At 40.4% G+C, this 22,115-nt stretch overlaps 1 pseudogene; it reads left to right on the forward strand.

The window, feature by feature from the left end:
- The first annotated feature begins 1,829 nt into the window (after positions 1 to 1,829).
- Positions 1,830 to 2,714, forward strand: LOC148014436 (putative protein phosphatase 2C 57 pseudogene; annotated as a pseudogene).
- Positions 2,715 to 22,115: the final 19,401 nt, after the last annotated feature.

Here is a 22,115-nt window from a genome sequence, read left to right on the forward strand (position 1 = left end):
GAAGAGGGAAGGAAAAGAAGAGGAGTGAGAGAAGAGAGAAGAAGAAGAAGAAAGAAGGAGGGAGAGAGAGAAGAGGAGAAAGAGAGGGAGAGAAGGAGAAGGAGAGAAGAGAAAGAAGGAAGAGAGAGAAGAGGAGGAAGAGGGAGAAGAGAAGGAGAAGAAGGGAAGAAGGAGTGGTAGAGAAAAGGGAAGTAGTGGGGAGATAGAAAAAGAAGAAGTGAGAAAGAGAAGAGAAGAAGGGGAGAGTAGTAGAAGAAGAGAAGAAGAAGAGAAGGAGAGAGAGAGAAAGAAGAGAAATAAGAGAGAAGGAAAAGAAGACAAAAGAGAGAGAGAGAGTAAAGGAAAGGAGAAGAAGAGAAGGAGAGGGAGAGAGAGTAGGAGAGTAAGAAAGAAGAAGAAGAGAGTAGGAGAGTAGAAGAATAAGAAAGGGAGAAGGAAAGAAGGAGGAGAGGAGAAAAAGAAGAAGAAGAGAGAGAAAGAGAGTAACCGCCACAAGTCACCCAAACCGCTCTCTCGGCAACGAACCTTGTCCAGCGGTCTTTCCCAACCGAATGTGTCAAACCGAAACCGCCAAGGTCCGGACTGCCCAATCTCTGCAAGGCGAATGGCTCCCAAGAAAAACATCGTTGAAAGCATAGGCGCCCAAGCCACCGGTAATGCTGGAGGGGTGAGCGGAACGACCAATGCAGCACACATGAATCAAGCCCAGGTTCTATGCGTTAAAAAGTAATTTAGGAATCAATTATCGTGGAAGGGATGAAAGGATTGATGTCATGCATAGGGTTTTGTTTACTGTAAGAGCTAAGTTACATGCACGAAACAGTAGAGTTGGAATTCGCACAAGATTTTAGGCACGAAACGATAGCTTTTACACACACATAAAATGATAAGGTTATCACCTTACTTCACATAAAATGATAGCTTTTTAGCCAGTTCAGTGCATGAATAGTCATTTGGAATTCACGTTTCACAATCATGGTTAAAAGGAACACATGAAATGTTAATTTTTGTTCATGAGATACACTTGCATCATTAGACAAAACCCTAGACTTTCATAGATGCAAGTCACATGTGATCCGAGGTATTAGGAATAAGTATAATTGCCTGCAAATTATTTTATCGATCTTGCTATGGACTATCGCAAATGGATACGCTCCTAGCTTAGTTGAAGCTGGTGACCTAACCCTAAATGGATTGTTGACCCAAGTTATGCTTGGTGGGTTGAAAAGGTTGTAAATCCCTTAAGCAAGTGTTTGATACATCCAATTAAAATTCTGTTTGTGCATGCAATGGGATTGCGATGCCTTGAAGCAAGAGGTTGTGCTTTCAACTATTTGTTAATGTGGTTTTGGATGTTAACCCAAGTGGGGAGTGTTTGATGATTTCATGGCCGGGTCTGAGATGACTGATTTCCATGGAAACGAAAGGGATGTTTTCCCTGGCAATTGTTACTATGCTGGTTGCTTCAGCTATGGTTGATTTCCTAAAGGGATAATTAAGGAAGGATGGCACTAGCTACCCCCCGCAAGCCGCCAAACCCTAACCAAAGGGGTTATGCATCCGCATCGGGAATGTGGACTGAACCTACCGCGAGAGGTCTCTCCGTGGAAATCACTTGGTGTAGGAGGACACTTGGGTGCTAGTGGGGGCTTTGGCAGTTGTCATACTGCTGCGTATCTGAGGTGTGGAATCCACCAAAAAGTTTGTGTGTGTGACATTTGTTACTTTGTGCATACTTAGTCGTTGTGTTTGCTTTGCGTGGGCTGGAGATCAAACCTCACTATTTAGTAGATGATTTGATGTTCACCCAAAAGTACACCTACAGACCCATGGAGGTGGGCAGCATAATGATGAACAGGATGGCAACCGGTACGGAAGTAACACAACTTGCAAGTTCTCTCGAAGGAGCATGTTTAACAAAGAAAGACATCCTAGAGGATGACCATAGCAGCAGCCAATCTGATGTAGCCAATGCCAATGTTCAACCCAAGGACTCCTTAATTGTCCTTCCACCATTGAACGACAGCCTTCTTAGTCATCATATGCCAATGAATGGGCTGTTGGAGCACAGTAAGAAATCTATTGTTGTGGAGTTTATACCCACTGTACGGTCAGGGCAGAGTTTGGGATCTTACTATGGGGTTTTTGATGGGCATGGTGGGAGAAATTTAGCAGAGTTTGTCAAAGACAAGTTACTCAATTACATTGTTGAAGATGTGGCATTTTCAACTGCAGTAGAAGAGGCTATCCATCATGCCATTCTGTAGACAGACACAACATTTGTAGAAGCTTGTTCAATCAATCATGACTTGTCATCTGGCACAATAGCTTTAAATGTCTTAGTGCTCGGAAGAGAGTTGTTTGTGGCCAATGCAAGAGATTGTAGAGTTGTCCTCTGTAGGAAGGGCAAGGCCATTGATATGACAAGGGATCATAAGGCCTCATGTTCACTTGAAAGAAGGCGAATAGAGTCCCTTGGAGGCTTTGTGGACGATGGATATCTGAATGGACAGATCAATGTTGCAAGAGCCATTGGAAACTAGCATATCAAGGGATTAAAGGGCATGAATTGTCCTCTTAATGAAGAGCCAAAAGTGAGACAAGCTTTGTTGATTGAAGAAGACGAGTTTATGATTATTGATTGTGATGGTTTCTGGGATGTGTTTACAAGTCAGAATGTAGTGGATTTTGCCAGAAGGAACTACAGGCAGTAGAGAGAGTCTGCTTCGGGGTACTCCTTGTTTCAAGCCTATGGTATGGATGAAATAGGACAAACTGTAGATATCATGCAGCAGTCTGCGATTGATCTTACACGATTTGGGAAGGTTGTGAAACTTATAGCCTTCAAACCTTTTAGCTCAGTGCTGAATGCCCTGAAACAGTGCAATGCTGTATCTGAAGGGATATTGACGGAAGATCTTTCAAATTTTCTGGAGTTAAATTTGCCTGCTAAAAGAGGACACCAGAAAAACTCTATTTGGGGGAGAAAAAGAAACGACAACAGGCAGTAGTGGGGGAGTTTGCCATCGAAGAACAGAGAGGAGGATACAACAGAAAACAATCAGGAGAGCTGGACAAGACGACACCGCCATCAAAAAAGCTATGGAATGGAGACCTCATTGCTTTCTGGAATGTTGTCATATACTTTGCGCACACTGAGTCAAAAGAGGAGGAAGAAGAAACAGATAAAGAAACAAGATGAAGATTAAGGACAATAATGTAAAGACATAGCGAACATTTGTTTGCCTTCCATGACTACTGAAGTCGGCTCTTATCATTCATCCATCCTTACTGTCATAATGTCTGCTAAAGCAACGAAGAAGATGGATGAGAAGGAACGACCGCACATGGAATAATTCCTTCGCCTCCCCAAAACATAGTAAATTCTTAACTGACACACACTAACCGAGGGCAAGATTACTCCAATATTTGTAACATGAAGGAAGGAGATTAGGCCTGTAAGGCCTGTGAATCCACTGCAGAAGAAATTTGATTTGGATCAGGATGAGATTCAATGGCTATATATCAGATTCATCTTACAAGAGTGAATGCATACCTACTCCCTACAAGCTGGGTCTTTTGTTCTATGCAGGGTTGATGAATCTTAGACAAAACTAAAAGTTGATTGACAAGGGAAGGAGGGCCTAATGCAATACCTGCTCGATTTGGGACTGTAAAACTGTAAGTAAAGCCTTTATGGACAAAGGTGCATAATAGTATGAGGACTGGCCAAGCTGCCTGATCAACTGCATCTCTGATGTTACTGTGAGCAGTCTGTTGGAAGCTCCAGTAGCACCTTCTGATGTTGCATGAGCTCTGTTTTGAGCTCTTTTGGAGTGGAAGAGCTTGAGTTGCTTTTTTAGAAAGTTCAGAATGTTGTTGTTGTCAAAGAAGAGGAAGGAACAGATTTTCGAATGCAGAAAAGAGAGCCTCACAAGAGTTTTCATCTTTATCTGATTGTGTGCATCGGCTTCAGGCAACATTGACATTATTCATCAGTGGAAGGAGGCTATTAACTCTTGGAAAGATATTGTTACTTGGTATCATTTTCTCATCTTGCTTATTCACATGATTGATCTTCTATCCTGAAATTAGTCAAGGTCCTCTGTGGACGCGACTTTGCTTTCGAAAACCCTTCGACATCTTTGGTGAACTTGACGTGAAAGCGTTGCATTTAAAAAAATTTCAGGATGGGAGATACTTCAGTATCAATTTCAACCCCTTCTACGATTCCTGCTTTGTCCTCTACCGAGAGGACTTATGAGTAAATATTTTCTTCGCCTTGTCACACCTTCCTTGAGGGTAAAAGTGACTGATCTTTTCCTTCAAAATTTGCATTGGCAAGATTTTAAGAAGGCCCTGAAAGAGGAGTATTTTCTTGAGGACTTTGGGATGGCTACTCAGCGGTCATTCCGAGAGTGGGTCTACATGCCAAACAAAGGTCTAGCTACTTCAGAATTGATACGAGAATTTGAAGAGAGGTATAGTCAGCTTGATGCCATTGAACAAAGAGCATTGGATATTGAGAAAGTTGAGATTTTCTTGCAAGCTACAGATCCTGCTCTTCAAGAAGAATTAGGAGAGCTTCTGGAGGATCGCACGAAGCCTATGGGTCTTAAAATAGATTGGCAAGATGCCCAGGGTGCGGTCTCGAATTTGACCAAGAAGCGGATATGGAAGACCCGCCTATACAGAATGGATCTATGACACCGACGCCATCTTCTGCTCCTATTTCTCCTTCTACCCCTGTCATTTCTTCTCTTCCTCAGCCAGTTACTTGGCCTAAGCTAGTGCCTACTATTTCTAATCCTCCTGTTCCTCCTGTTCCAAGACCGATGCCGGCTCCTTCTGCTCCAAAATCATCCGCTCCTTTGGTTCCTTCCTCTCTTGATGACATAATCAAAGGCATAACGGATTTGACACTGGAGTCAGTTAAAGCAGAATTGGTGGGAAAATTGAAAGAGTAGTTTGCTTCGACCGCGCCTACTATTTCTTCTAGTGCACCTAGAAGTTCTCCTAATGCACCTAGAAGAGATAGAAGATGTATTTGGTGTGATAGTACGGACCATCAACATTGCAGGGATTGTGAATCTTTTCAAGATGCAAGGAGGAAGAATTTTGTATTTTGGGGACAAGATGGCAAGATCTGGTTGATTGAAATAGGAGTTCCCCTTGCTACCAATTTTGGGAAAGGCGGAATGAAGAAATTAGTAGATGACATGGCTGCGCGTACTTCTTATGTGGCAGCTAGAGGAGATCCTTCTGCATATGGAGTCCAGATTGAGAAAGGTTTAGAGAGTCAGTCAGCATTATGGACCTATGCTATGGAGACGGAAAACAAGGGAAAAATTCAGCAGACTATTTTGACTAGTGCAGGTTCTAGCATCAGGTCTGAGACAGGTTGGGATTCGCTTGTTGACAGGTACACTATTTATGCCTAATTGGCTAAGTCTCAGGGGAGTAGATGTACTTGTTGAGGAGAATCGTAAGAGAGATGAAGAGAATCCAAATATAGCTAAAAAGACTAGAGGGGGTGAGTTTGTTACTCCACCTACTGCAGGGCCATCTTTGAGACCAGGGCCAGAATGACAAATGGAAGATGCTCAAAAGAAAGAAAAGAGGCACGGACCTAGACAGAGAAAGTAGCTACGATTTAGATTAATGTCCGATATTGAGACATCTACGGACATGAAGAAAATCTTTAATGATAAGATAGTTGGCAGTGAGGTGACTTTTACCATTTCTGAGGTTTAGGGCATCTCAAAAAGAGAGTTTCAAGATCAGTTCCAAGAAGTCCTGAAGAGGAAAAGACATACATTGCCTACTACTGATACACACAGGGAGTTTTGATTAGGGAGTTGGATGAGGATGAGGATGAGGTTATGGTCGAGCATGCTTCTGTTTTACCACAGATAGAGAAGAGGGTTCAGCCTATGCATTATGCTAAAACTGATGAGTCTATCTTGGTACCGCGCAGTCACTTTTCGCGGAGTCATTGGGCTAGGGCAACTACAGAAACAATGGTAAAAATTGGAGAGAAACAAGTGCCTAATGTTGCTTTGGTGGATCATGGTTCAGAGATTAATCTCATAGTTCGTGGAGTTTATGAAAGTAATAGATGGCCTATGGATGCAGAGCATGGGTGGCGTATGAGAGCCGCCAACAACACTGAAGGTGATTTGTATGCTGCCTGTCCCAGTGTCAGGATTTCTATTGGAGATGTAGAGGAGGACTTCCATTTCTTTGTGCAAGATTCATGCTCTTACCCCATAATCCTAGGACAACCATTCATCACAGAGATGCGCATGGAGACGAAAGTAATGGATGATGGATCTGCTTATGCACGGATTCGCAGTAAAGATGGTATGAGAGCAGTCCAGTTTATGACTGTGTGTGTAAACCATGCTAGAAAAAAGGATACTCTTCGAGATGCGCCTTTGCCCACTCTGAGGGATTCGGGTTTTCATTAGGTACCACTATCTTGCGAGACGACGATGGTACAGAATAGAGGAGATTGGAGTTATCGCCTCCTTGCAGCAGTGTTTTCTCCTCCAATTTCTGATCCAACCCTAAGGGTTGAAGCTTCAAGGCAAATTCTGGAAGAGATGGATGACCAAATAAAGTCAATAAGATAGGGCATACAAGCGGCCAAGGATAGGCAGAAGGCATATGCGGATTTGAAGCGTCAAAAAAGAGTCTTCGAAGAAGGAGACATGGTCTTCATTCGCGTACGCCCTAAAAAGAGTTCTCTATCCTTAGGAGATTGCAAGAAGCTAAGTCCAAGGTATTGTGGGCCATACAAGATCCTCAAATGCCTAGGACCTAATGCTTATAAATTACAACTTCCTGAGAACCTAAAGGTTCACAATGTATTCCATATCAGCCTATTGAATAAATATGTACCTAATCCTAACCATGTACTTGACGATCAACAAGTTGTAATGCCTAGTCAAGGAGTCCTTGAACTAAGGCCTGATAGGATCTTAGATGTTAGGGAGAGACAATTAAGATCCAGAACCCTGAGAGAATGCCTCGTCCAGTGAAAAGACTATCCCGAAGAGGATGCCACTTGGATAGATGAAGGCACACTCAACCATCAATATCCCCAGTTTATCTCGAGATGAGGACATCTCGATTCCTCTAAGGGGGAGAGAATGTAATATGTCAAATATTGTAAATTTATGGGAAAATTTTCTCACCGTCGGCGACGGTCTTGCTGGAGGACGGAGAGGGAATTAGAAGGCCAGCAAGCTCCTCGCTAGAGCTTGCTCGGCCTCATGGCCATGCATAACGACACGAGGGGAGGGAGGATTCCCTTCCCTCTCCCTATAAAAACCCCCACTCAAGGGATACAGGAGGAGGACGGCCGAAAATAGGATGCTGCCAGAAATCCTGACGTCATCTGCTGTCGTGGAAGCAAGGGGAGTCACCGCCCGGCTAAAGGGCGAGGAGGTTTCTACAAACCGCCATGCTATGAAAGGGAGCCATCTCCCTCCACATGGTGCCACAAAGGCTCCCACCCCTTTTTCCCAAAAGCTTCTAAGAAGCTTCTTAGAAGCTTCTAAGAGTCTCCTCCAAGCCCCCTCCCTATGGGCTTGGAAATTTCACCCCGTGTCCTAAAATCCCTCTAAGACCCCCTTTTTATACAACTCCCCTCCCCCACGGTTTTTAGACTTCCCTTAAGCCCTTTCCGTGACATATTGGAAACCCACCCCCCCTCGTGTTTTAAAAGATCATAAGCCCCTTTTTCCTCTATAAAGTGTGGGCTTAGAGGTCCTATTATTACACCCCCGTACTTTTAAAAGTCACTTAGCCTCCTTTTCTTAAGCCCCTTTTTCGTATTTTATAAATCCTCAACCACACCCCGAGTATTAAACCTTAAACCCTTTCCTTGGGCATCCTGAAACCACACCCCCAGTGTTAATCCCTTAAACTCCTATCCCTTGGGTTTGGAGTCACCCCTCTTTCCTCCGTGTAAAACCTTCCCTAGCCCTCCCCTTGTGGCGTATTGAAAACCCCTTTCCTCCAAGTCGACCTAAGGGTCCTTCGACCTTACTTATAACCTTTACGGTTACTATATCCCCTTAGAGTTCTCTCCCGCACCTTGTGTTTCTTTCCATCCCTTTTCCCTCCTCGTTGAGCGAGTCATTAAAAGACCATTAAGCCTTCTCCATGGCTTCAATGGGTCTTAGTCGTAGAAGACTCTGAAACACCTTTTCGAATTTCCCCGACTTCCAAGGAGGAAGCCTTCCAAAAATTACTATCGACGGGCGGTGCAAGGGAGCGACGGTGGAATTCCTAGGAGGAGTTGTAAAGCTGCTTCCACGTCCGAAAAACTACAATTGTGATGCCTCCTAAGAAAGTCCAAGGCACAACTGCGGGAGGGTCATCTCCCGGTATCCATGTGGATATCTCACCCCAAACCCAGGTTTTCCTTCTTAATTTTTATTTTATATCGTTGTAATTCAATCATGCAAGGTTAATTGTTAGAAGTATGATATATTTTGTCCTAGTTGTTCACGACGAAGGAATTTAGTCATTAGTACATTTAATGGAACATGCAAAATAAATAAAGCATAAACATATTTTTAGCAAATAGCTTTATGCATTGAAATGAATTATGAGCTAGATTGTTACCCATTAAAATAGTATACTTCGGTTAAGCCTAAAGGTATAAAATTGCATCTCACACTATTAAACCCTATTCTTTTTGCAATGAATCATCATGGAAAGTGAAAATCATGAAATTACTCTTACGATGCATAAACTCTATGAAATTATCGTTGTTAACTGGATAAATTAGCAAAGAAAAGGTTGCTTATTTAGCATGAATTTTGTTCGCAAAGAAAAGGTAAGATTAGTTGAAATTCACCTTGCCTGACCTCAAACCAATAAGTTAAGGATTGAAAAATAAATTTACGCATAGTCAATGAATCATGTGGAAGTAATCTTGAAATTATCTTCTAGAGTTAACCAAATTGGCATAAAACCTAAACACCTAAGCCGCAGAATACTCATTCGAAATAAGTTGAATTCCAGGAAATGCTTATACCTTAAATACTTTCCCACATTCACTGAATGTAGGGATAGTGAATTGTAATCGTAAAATGAACTAGGGTTTGTCCCTGGGAATCTTACAAAGATGAAACTTGAAAACCCTAGGTATAATGACGTCAGTCTAAAGAACTTGAAACAAATTGTTTTGTGACTCCATTGTCGCATAGTAAGATGCGATACTTGCACATCAAGTGCGGAGTCATATAGTCTTGTGATTGGATCACAAGAAAAAGGCCAAATTCTCGCGACGAGGATGGCGGATCCTTACGCAAGCTATCTTGCAAGAGGATGAATACTTTAGTATCCTTCTTGAGTAAGGAAGATTGTTTCGAAACTAAAGACCAGCCGATAGACGGAAGTAACCAATGAACTCAAGGTTTGACCAAGTTGAGTTAATAGGGTACGCCCTAACCCAGGATATAGGGGATCTTGCCAAGTTGCAAGTCATCCCGGATCGAGTGCTGGACGCATTCGAAAGGAAGGATTCATTCCTTAGCAATTTGCCAACAACAAAAAAACGACCAATGGAAATTTTTGTGCTTGCTACAAATTTTAGAGCACTGTTTGGCTTTGTTTGACCAATGAATTAAAAGATAAATGAATATATATACTTCAGGTTGAACCAAGGGGATTGTTGACCGCGCCGGGAAAGTGGACCGAACCCACCGTGAGAGGTCTCTCCGTTGAGCGCTACTTGGAGAGCAAGTGGACGCTTGGGTACCAGGGGGGGCTCTGGCCGTAAATCCCTCGCCTTTGAGGTCCTGCACAAGAGGCTAACGTGACTCGAGATTGGATCTCAAGACCCACATACTAGTCTACGGGCGAAAACTTGGATTAGTGATCCCTGTGGATCGTTGGATAGCCTTTGGGCGGATTGTGGATAAGCCTACAGGCTGGACTCTTTGTATTTCAAAGATAAATTTGATGATTTGTTAATAAGGAACTTGTTTAATATTGTTTTTCTATGTCAAGTGATAAGATTACATGAAGGAACCAGTGCCTAACAGGTTAATTAAAGAAGCTGGTTGTTACATGTCCAACTAATGTGTTAGATAATTAAATAACTAAAACAACCCAAGGAAAGTGCGGAGGATGGGCCATAGTTCCGTTCTACGGATGGGTGGTCCCAGTTGGCCGAGAATTTTTCTCAAATCACGAGGAACAGCGGAATGATCGTCAAAGGATATGAACAACAAAAACGTTGACCTAGAGTTATGATTTAACCCGATTTACGTTGTTTTAGGGGAACGAAATGGGACTATGGCTTATGGCAGAGAGGTTGAGCTTTGCATCCCTCTCGTTTCCCATTCTCCTTGAACCAAGTGCAGCCTGAATCCGCTTCGGACTTGGCATTTCTGTGTAAAGTAGTTCGCTTGGGTCCAACGCTAGTTGCTGTTAGAAAATGACCAAACAGGAAAACCCTACTTCAGGTCGATCCTAAGCGGGAACGGCCGAAATACTTTCGCTACGTGGCAAACGCGAAAAGCCCTAGATCACACACCCCGTAACATTCCAAGGGACTGCTAGGCGGAGCTTTCTAGACATCCTTTCCGATGGACTGCTAAGACGTGTCCTAGATGATATTAGCGGACACGTTACATAAAGAGCTAGTAGATTCTTTTTCCTCCTTTGCACATTTGGTTGATGTGAATCATAAAGAAGCCTTGATTGAAGAAAAGAGAAGAAGAGAAGATGAACCAGGGCCTTCCTCTTCTGGCCCTCCAAAACGGTAACTAGAAGAACGCCTGAACAACCAAAGCTTGCTAAAAATATAACCCCAGATCAAGAGATGGAAGATGAGCCACAAACAAAGAAGACTGAAGGAAAGAAGAAAGACAAGCAGCCAAGCTACAAATTGCAGTCTGACATAGAATCTGCAAAAACCGATCTTAAACAAGTCCTAGAAAAATGAATTCTAGGAAGCAAAATTGAATTCACCTTAGGCAAAATTCTTGGAATTGTCAAACGTGAATTCCATGATGTAATTATTAATGTAATCAAGAAGAAAAGACAATATGCTAGTAATAAAGCTGAAGAAACAGTGCATGCTTTTTTGCAAGTTCTTCGAGTTTTTGTGCAGGATGAAGAGAAACTGAATTCACAAGGAATTCATCTTGAAGCAGTTAAAGAATTAGTTGCAGCAATTAAAGCTGAAGATAAAGAAAACATGAATGCAAAAATTAAAGAAGTGAAAGCTGAAAATGTAATGGTCGACTAGTCCAAACTAGTTGGGCAGCCCACCTCTAAAAAAGAAGGCCATCTACAGCACATGCATGAGGAGGAAGAGGCTCGGTTCATTCCAAGCAGTCACTACTCTCGTACACATTGGAAAAGAGCAACAACGGAGACAATCGTAAAAATTGGAGAAAAAGAAACACCATGTATTGCACTCTTAGACCATGGCTCGGAGATAAACGTCATGGCAAGGAGTCTCTATGAAAGTGGCGGATGGCCCATAGATGTTGATCTAGGATGGAAAATGAGAGCTACAAACAACTCTTCTGGAGAGTTACATGTTGCATGTCCTAATGTGCAGGTAACTATTGGAGACATAAAATACAATTTTCACTTTTTTGTTCAAGACTCTTGTAGTTATCCTATCATTCTTGGGCAATCTTACATTTTTGAAGCGTGGTTGGAAACAAAAGCTCTTGATGATGGTTCCTCCAATGCTTGAATCCAAAGCAAGGATAATGAACGAGTTGTCCAATTTCTTACTCTGTGTGTTAACCATCATCAAAACAGAGATCGACTACCTGATTATCCTATGCCTCCTAATGCCCAAGAATTCAAGGGTTTTCAAGCTACACTAGTATAAAAGGAGGCTATGGTAGTGTGTCATGTAAAAAAATTGAATCTCCTTATGCTACAGAAACTGTATCTCTAGCAAATTTGTATGTATGTACAACCAATAGTATGGGCTGTTATAAGTCTCTTCCGGGCATGACTAAGGCTAAAAGAAAATATTTATGTCATGTAAAAAGGGAGCTAAAAACTTATGACACGATGGCTGAAAATGAAGATATTTTGGGCATTTTTTTGGACTGATTACTACTAACATATTTGCTGAAATATATGTAGCTGCGCATGCAGAAAATCAGGCAGCAAAATAGTCCATAGAAGTATGTACATTGGATTTTTATCAAAGAATTCAAGAATTTGTTGAGCATGAAGACATTGGTTTACTCAACAAGGTTGAAGGGCAAGTGGAGACAAAATACAAGACAGTGGATAAGAAAGTCAAACCACTGCCTCCTGAAAGTGAAGGGTTGGCTAATAGGGCAGCAAATCAGCCAAGTCTTTGTGATCCTTCCAATATTGGTCACAAGTTCACATCTGAAAGTATAAAAGAGCTCAAAATAGGTAAATTTTCTTTCCTTTCACCAGTTGAAAAACACTCTTTTATGCAAATGCTAATGAAATATGGAAAAGCTTTTGCATTTCAACCAAGTGAGATAGGCTATGTGGATCCAAATATTGTGGCTCCTATGGTCATTTTTATGGTCCCACATGTGGCTTGGAACCTCAAGCATATTCCTATTCCAAGGGCACATTTGCCCAAATTATTGAAACTTCTAAATGAAAAGATCATAATGAAGATTTTAGAACCTTCTTCAGTGCCCTACTCAAACTGATGGTTTACCGTGCCCAAGAAAAATGGATCTTTATGATTCATTCAAGATCTACAGCGTGTTAATCATGTCACAATCCGAAATGTTGGTTCGAGTCCAATTGTTGATGAGTTTGCTGAAGCTTTTGCAGGCAAAGCAATTTATTCTATGGGCAATCTGTATTCAGGATATGACCAATTTCATCTTTTATTAGAAAGCCGAGACATTACCACAATGAAGACACCTCTTGGATTGGTCCAAATGCGCACTCTACCACAAGGTGCAACAAACTTCGTAGCCCATATGATGAATGCCATGCACAAAGTCTTAAGGGACTTTATTCCACAACTTACTCTTCCATTTCTTGATTATGTACCTATTAAGGGATGTGAAGTCAATGAAAAGAATGAGGAGCTTGACAAAGATGGCTACATGACATTTGTAGTTAACCATATTCATGATTGTGACAGGATTTTGACAAGGCTAGAAGAGGTGCATCTTACCCTTTCTAGAGGTAAGTCAATTTTTGGAGTAGAAGAAGTCCTAGTGGTCGGTCATCTATGTGGCCCCTATGGACACAAACCTTCTCCAATCAAGATAGATGCCATCAGCAGAATGCAAGAAAAATGCACAAATGTTTCAGAAGTGAGAATATTTCTTGGGGCATGTGTATTCTATCTCATATGAATACCACATTTTGCTCATCTAGCCAAAAATCTTTATCAATTATTAAGAAAAGGCCAGAGATTCTATTGGGCTAATGAGCATACTCTCGCTATGCATAAATTAAATAAGTTCTTAATTTCATCCCCCACTCTCAAAAGGGCTATTTATTCAAATGGTCAACCCATCATCCTTACTATGGATACAAGTCCCATTGGGATAGGATAGGCTGTTGGCCAAGAGGATCTTAAAGGCAATACGTATGCAATTTGTTTTGGAGCAAAAGTTCTTAATGAATATAAAAGAAGGTATGCACAAGTAAAAAGGGAATTGTGGGGAGTTGTAACAACATTAAAGTGTGATCGTGAATACTTTATAGGTGCTTCCGTAGTGGTAGAAACTCATTGTCTTCCACTCTTGGGCATGATTGCCAATTGCTCTACACCCGACATTGCTATGCTAAGATGGATTGCATATATTCAATCTCTCAACCACGAATTAAAGCATATTGCAGGAAATGCAAATCCAGTTGGCTGACATGCTATCACATGCAAGATATGGCAAAAAGAGCTAATGGAAGAAGATGAAGCTGAAGAATCTATAATTGCTGAATTTCATTCCATGGCTTGCTAAAAATACATTTTCAATTACTGCATATAATGGTCCAAAGTTGAAAACAATAGGATGGTCAACTAGAAGCCAACATGCTCATTACATTGCTCAAGTTCTAGTTCATTTTCTTAAAGAAGATTGGCTAAAGATCGGCCAATATTTGAGCACAATGAAGAAGAAGGAGACTTGGACTGATGAGGAGTTCAAGCATATCAAGAGGAAAGCTTATTGTTTTTTTCTTAAAGAATGACATCTATGGAAGCACGCAAAGAATAAGAAAGAAGTGCATGTCTGTGTTTTAGGTAGCAAAAGATTGCAACAACAGGTAATGAAGGAATTTCATGAAAGCGTGTGGGCTGGCCATAGAGGTATATGGGAAACCTTTAGTAAAGTCAAAGAAAAATATTGGTGCAAAACATGTATCGAGACATAGCACATTTTATTGAAAGCTGCTATAAATGTATTCTATGGTTAAGCATCAAGATGGGTTACAACCGACTTATCCCTTGTCTATACATTATAGATGAGTTATTGATCTTGTAACCATGAATATAGGAATATGGAATATGCGGTATTTAGTGCTTGCAAGAGAGCATCTAACCAATCAAGTTGAAGGCAAAGCCTTAACAACCAAATCCACTCAAGTTGTTTTTCATTTTTTGCTTGAAGAAGTGTTTTGTAGATATGGTTGTGTGGGTAAAGTAACTGCAGATAGAGGAGAGTTGGATGCTAACGAGGCATGCAACTTCTTTGCTCAATTGGGTATTAAGTTGGCTTTAACATCAGCCTACAACCCTGAAGGCAATGGAAAGAGTGAGAGAGGTTATCAACCTATTTTCAAAGCCCTTGCAAAGTCTTGTAGAGGAAATATCAAAGAATGGCCTAAAATGCTACCTTTTGCATTATGGATTGACCGAACTACTCACAGTTCAGTGATTGGCTATATGCCAGCTGAACTTATGCATGGACAACAACCAATTATGCCAATTGAAAAATCTATTCTCACATGGAGTCTTCTACCTTGGGAGGAAGGCATGAGTAGAGAAGAGTTGCTGACTTTGCACATATGGCAGCTAGAAAGAAGGCTTGAAGATGTTCAAGTAGCTATTGAGAAGCTAAAGACAACAAGACTAAAGAACAAAAGAAGATTTGATAAGCGACATTGACTTCGGCTAAGAGCAATTCAAGAAAATGACCGGGTGCTTGTCTATGACAGTAGCTTAGATAATCAATACAGTGCTTCTAGGAAGATGGTGAAGCATTGGTTTGGCCCATATGTGGTAAAGGTCGTTCATGACAATGCCACATATTCATTGGCTGAATTGGATGGAACAAGCATGAAGATACCCATAGCTGGAAAAAGAATCAAGCTCTTCAAACGAAGAGAACATATGAGCTAGAAGACTTGAATATAATTCAAGAGCATGAAGACATAGAGGAAGAAGAAGAGGCAGAAGATGAAGACATTGACATGGTAGAAGATACTTCTTCTGACACTGCAAATCTGTAAGACTTTGGCACATGCCAAAGGATGTGTAGGTGAGGAGGGGTGGATGTCGTGCTGCTACGCACACACCGTGTAAAAAAATCTAGAGTGTGGTTTCCTTTTAGATTTAGAGAGCCAATGCCATTTTAGACATTAGTGTTAGTGTCCATGGTTCAAAAATATTAGATTTTAGTCAGTTTTTTATATTCTAGATATTATCTCTTGTAAAAAAATCTACAAAACTATAGATAACTTCTAGATTAGGATGACATGTAAAAGAAAGCATGTAGCTTTCAGCTAATTTGAGAGGATTTTATGTAAAAAAAGATATTAGTGAAATCGCGCTACGCGTGATCATGTTTTCAGACAGTGAACAACAGTCCGAAAGTGGGAGATGAATGAGTGATCTGGTAGGATTTTTGCCAAGTGTCCTAGTATTTAACTCCCCTTTTGGAGCCATTGGAAGGATCAGATTGGCGATCTGAGCAGCATAGAGGAAGGTATTATTTTGTACCCCTGTGGTGACCTTCAACCCTACGCGCTGCAATAACGAGTGCAAGTAGCATCTTCAAGCGAGATACTCGGTACCCATCATATAATGGTATGGATGCTTCCTCTCTAAGCAGATCAGATGTCTCGACATCCATGGGCATCAATGCATCGATCACTGCCTCCATCTCAGGCTTGTAGGAAAGTTTGAAAGGCTACCTGTCTCCTTTGATATTGAAGGTATAGATTGGGTAGTGCCTTCCAAGTGGTGGATTGGCTCAGGCACTTCATCCATCGAATACCCACAAACTCTTCTAACTGGCCGCAATAGGTACACTCCTCCTTGGGATGAGATGCCACCTCCCTGTAATAAATTTTACGACCACATCCAATGTTTTTGTATATGATATTCAATTAGTTTGCGAATACAATGCATGATTGATACACATTAAGCATACCATTTGCTCAAAGTCTGAGATCACATCATCAATGATCTCCGATTGAAACTGGTTGAAGCATTGTAGGTGCTCTATAGACAATCGATGTTTTTATCTAATTGCAGCTTGCATTGAGAGCAAGGATATGGGACACTCTAATTAAGATACGCTTCACGATCTTGGACATCATGACGTTCATCATTTTCCATTTGGTCTATGATACAACAAACAATTTTTTTTTGTTCTCATTCTCTTTTTCTTTCTTAAATTGTTTGAGAAGGGATTTCTTCTCTTGTAACTCAACAAAATTAACGTCAACTAAAGTCTTGGTTTTTTGCTCCTTTCTTTGTTTCTCCCCCTTTCCTTGTGGTCTTTATTTTATGTTCTCTCCCCTTTCTCTTTCATGTTTTCTTTGTCTTTCATGTTTATTCTCTCTTTCTTGTTCTCTTTTCCTCTTTCTTTCTTTTTCTCCCTCCCTTATTTTCTCTCTCTCTCTCTCTCTCTCTCTCTCTCTCTCTCTCTCTCTCTTTGTTGCCACTCTCTTTGTTTATCTCCACCCCCTTAGGCCTACAATATCTCTCTTTCCCTTTACCATGCCTGGAGACATCCGTGCCTTCCCGAAGCATCGAACACACCCAAGGTTTGCCTTTAACAAAACTACTACTACTACTACTACCACTACCACTACCACTACCACTACCACTACCACTACCACTACCACTACTATTACTACTACTACTACTACTACTACTACTATTACTACTACTACTCTCTCTCTCTCTCTCTCTTTGTTGCCACTCTCTTTGTTAATCTCCACCCCCTTGGGCCTACAATATCTCTCTTTCACTTTACCATGCCTGGAGACATTCGCGCCTTCCCGAAGCGTCGAACACACCCAAGGTTCACCTTTAACAAAACCTCTCTCTCTCTCTCTCTACTACTACTACTACTACTAGTACTAATACTACTATCCTACCTTTCATATATTGCTCAACAGTTTTACAACACGAGAGTACAACAAACGCGATGGCCATAAGCCTTGGCCATTATATTGGAAACTTAAACAATCAAACAATTGTAATATATCATAGTAGATTGTCAAGCTCTCCAAGTTTACCAATGATGGCTTTGAGAGCTATCTCAAAGGTAATTGGATCTCAAGTTTTCAGCAGAGGTTTGGACAAGATCATTTTAGTGGAGCTCTCTTATGTAGGAGATAGTAAGAATTTGAAGCTTCTTCTAGGCTATCCGAAATAGAAGTTTTTGAAATACAGAGGTCTTATTGAGTGGGATGAAACAAAATATTTCTCTAGAGGCCCTGCTGAGCTACCTGAAACCAAGGACTCCTCTGAAGGCCCTGTTGAGGTGCCTGAAACTAAGGACTCCTCTGGAGGCCCTGTCGAGGTGCCTGAAACTAAGGACTCTTCTCCAACACAATCAGACTAGAAGATGCCAAAGATTAGGGGTTTCTTGAAACCCATCTTTTCCCAGCTCTTTGTTTGGTTTGTAACCATTCTGTAAATCTTTACTTTGCGCAAGAATTTAAATATCTATCTTTTCTTCTTTGGGTAACAATTTGTATAGTCCTTACTAAAGATGATGTATTGCTTGATGTGGTTGTATCTTTAAGCTTGAATTTATGCCAGATTTGTCGATAGAACCATTGAAAGACCTCTAATAAACTGTTGGCTTTGTGTCTTCCACCTCCATACCTTGTGTGTCTGAAATATTTTGTTCTTGCTTGATAATGTGATTTTTCCATACCTTGGGTTGACCAGATAGATAGAGATCCATATTGTTTAATAAAGTATGGAGCGTGGTTGTATAGAATATGCTGCATAGTCAACAAATAAAGAAAGTTATTAAAAAACATTATATGAGTTCGACAATGAAGAAACAAACATATACAAACTTCTTACCATATAGTGAGTAAAGTGTTGATCACCCCAAGCTTCTATCATCACCTTTTTGAAAAGGTTCAGTTGGTTTTTAAAGTCTTCGAGATCATCATCATTCCATTCAGTCTTATCACAATAAAAAAACACTTTGTCTAGTGTTTCCCAAACTTTAGCTTTTCTATTCCGAGCTTGTCCATTGTGAGTGTGATCCTTAACTGCATTATGTAGGGATTTTCACTGATTAAATTTAATATTTGAGCCACCATTTCTCGAGTTTATCTTGCCAAGTCTCCCATGAAAGCCTAGAAATCTTCTAGCCTTCACTTCACCAATGGATGGTTTTTTTGGGACACAATTACCATCTTTAGACTTCTGAAGATTTGGTTCAATAACAACATTGCCACCATGCAAACCAATTGCAGAGAGAACTTTTTCAACCTTTGTTATAGCATATGTTCTAATTGATAATGGCTCCAGCTTCCATGCAAATCCTATATAGAGATGAACAAGCTTTTCAATTATCCTGCAAAGTGCATGAAGTGTACAAATATGGGCATTCGCTAAAGGAATGTCCAAGACTAGTTTAAACTGTGGATCCTTATTGTACCTAGAGGGAGCTCTATTCCAATTGCTTGAGTTTAACTCTGCAGCTGGTGACATGCAGTATAAGCAAGGAGATCTCGAGTTGGCTCCCTTTGATACATTATACATACATTTGAGTGTCTTTAGGTCACCAGCTATGTGCCACTCAATCTTGTAGTTCCCAAATCCTTCAACAAATAGCTCTTCTCCTACTTGTTGCCTTTGAATAACATTAGGTATTGATGTTTGATGAAAAACCCCATATAATATATCAAAATTCTCAGTATCTACCTCAAATGCTCCTAGCCACCAGATGTTATATTCAGATTGAACACTAAATGATGTTGAGTGATTGCAATGACCTAACGAAAGTGCTCTATTCATCAAGGTAATAGAGATTCTCTCCAATTTTTTACATTTCAGAATCTCACTTTCATCAAGTTTAATTACAAATCTAGCCACTCCTTGTGCCTCTGCTAACTGACAAGTCATAAAATTTGATCATTAAGCATTGTAGGGTGGGCAAGTCAAGGAAAATATTGTTAAATTCATTGAATGTAACCTCCTTTTTCTTGCCCTTGAAGGTAGCCTTGATATGAAAAGGCTCACCTAGAAAGTGAAAAAAATATACCTTACTGCTTGGATTCTTTTACCACAGCCTCCTCCTCCTCGTTTGAGATTTTCAATATTTTTAAGAGCTCTTTGTCGATTTCGAAGGCCTAATAAAATTTGCTTTCGTTGATAAGATTTGATACACTTTTCCAATGAATGAATTTTTTGTTGACAATCCTCTAGCTTCTGCAACAACTCTATATTGTGTTTCATCAAAAGATGATTCTCTAGTCCAAGGATATCCTTTTCTGCAACAAGGTTAAGTGTATAACCTAAAAATCCATTGTAGCCATCACCAATAAACCTCATTAATGATGAGCTATTATAGAAAGGAGGAGTGCTATTTCTCCTAGGATCTTTGGGATATAGCTTTCCATCTAACCAAAGATCAATATTCTTCTTTCCTTCAAACCTCAGTATATGTTTCATAGACTTTATTGACGTGATAGATTTTGTTCTCTTTCTTATTGGTTCATACTCACTATCCAACTCAATACGAAGATGATAGAGAGGTCTCTTATGAGAGATACAGAGATCATTGGATGATTGATCCATAGCTGAGTTACAGAGATCATTGGGTGATTGATCCATAGCTAAGGATATGATTAGAAGCAAGAACGAAAACAAAGAAGAGACTACTAAGGAGGAGAAAAAAAGAAGAGAGAAACGATGGAGGAAGGCAATCGAGTATCCACCAAAATTCAAATTGAATATTACTTTTCACTTTAATGAGGAGAGGTAAGATCTTCATTATGACAACCTTGCCAACTTTATGGCAACCTAGATTTCTAGGTTTGATGTGACCACGAGAATATCACGACAATGACTTATTAACGAATTTTGATATTTTAACTTACCAAAATATAAACCTTTTAAAAATTTTATAAAATGATTTTATTTCTTAAATTGTTTTCTCTCTCTAGGATCTCTTACAGGGCATTTTCGAGACCTCAAAACTCCCCTAATGTTAGGACTATGGTTGAGTCTTATGTGTGTGAGTGCCCACAATGTCAGCTTTATATAGTTGAACGACAGAGACGTGGGGATGTTATATCCTTCACAAACCCCTAATAGGAAATGGAGTAGCATTTCTATGGATTTTGTAGTAGGATTGCCTTATACGAATCGAGGTCATGATGCGATTTGGATTGTGGTTGACTAATTGATGAAAATGGCTCGATTCATTCCTACAAAGACCATCATGAAAAACCATGAATTGGTTGGTCTCTTTATTGAACACCTTCATAGAATTTATGGTTTACCCGATGAAATAATCAGTGATTCAGATCCTAAGCTCACTAGCCATTTTGGCCACATGGTCTTTTAAAAATTTGAAACTCGATTTTCCATGTCATCCTTGGAACATCTTGAAATCGATGGGCAAAACAAACGGATGAATCACATACCATGGATGATATCCTTCGTGCATGTTTCCTAGAGACAATCTGATTGGAAGCGTTATCTTCCTCAAATTAGGTTTACTTATAACAATGCTAAGCATTCGGGTATTGGTTATAACCCATTTATGCTTATGTATCATTATGAGCTAAAACCACCAATTTCCATAGACCTTGGGGGGGTATGAAAATATAGTCCATAGTTGACTTTGTACATGATATACAAGAGATAATGACGATTGCGAGAGAGAGCATTAAAATGTCCCAGGATCATACCACTTTTTATGTTGACCAACATTGTATTCCTAGAGAGCTCTAGGAAGGCATGTGGGATTACCTTAAAGTCCTAAAGCACTCTGATTCAATGAATAGTGGCAAGTGCTATTAAATTTTCTATGAGATATTGCAATCCTTTCCAAATTACCAAGAAGATAAGTGGTGTATCCTATGAGTTAAGCTTACCTTTGGAAGCTCAAGCTTGACATGACTTGTTTGAAAGAACAATTGAGACAAGGTGAGCAGATTGTTCAGATTGAGGAAGTTCCATGGCTTGAGGATACTACTTGTTATGATCCTCTTGAATCCAAATTGATCTTTGAACTTAGGACTAAAGGATCTCATTAGACCATTTATCTTGAGTATTTGTTCAAATGGAAAAACTGCCCAAAGGCTACTTGGGAGTTGGTACGTTCATTGAAGAGTTGTTTTCCTCACTTTGTTCATGAGGATATTGTTGAGGACAGTAATCATTCATAAGGGAGGAAATGTTATGTCCTTGGACATCCTGATGGGTGCTAGTAGCATTGGTCACAATGATTACGAAGTGACTTAGTGCGAATGCACTAAGGATACTTCTGCTTTAGGGCAACCGAGACCTATAAATAGAACTCAAGGCTCTATTGTGCACATTCATTGTGTGATCACCACTCTTGGACTCTTGACTGATGGCTAACACATCATATACCATGATGGTATGGGCTAGTGGTATGGGAGACCAACCCTTGGGATGTGATCATGACCAGGAGTGTTGCTAGCTCCCAGGTACGAGCCTGTTTGGCTCTATGGCTGGGAGGTGAGTTTGATGTCCAATCCCTTTTATTGTGAGTTTGGCTTATGTCGTGTCTTGTGTGTAGGTTGGATCCTAGGGGAACATTTCAATGCCCCAGTTTCAAAATATCATACATGCTATGTTTCAGTAGCATTAGATGCTACATTAGCCATAGAAGTATCATAACTCCAAGTGAGAAATGCATAATCCTTCTCAAAAAAGT

The sequence above is a fragment of the Lygodium microphyllum genome, chromosome 25 (assembly GCF_053477565.2).
Source record: "Lygodium microphyllum isolate KBCC chromosome 25, Lygodium_microphyllum_v1.1.10, whole genome shotgun sequence".
Taxonomy (NCBI): domain Eukaryota; kingdom Viridiplantae; phylum Streptophyta; class Polypodiopsida; order Schizaeales; family Lygodiaceae; genus Lygodium; species Lygodium microphyllum.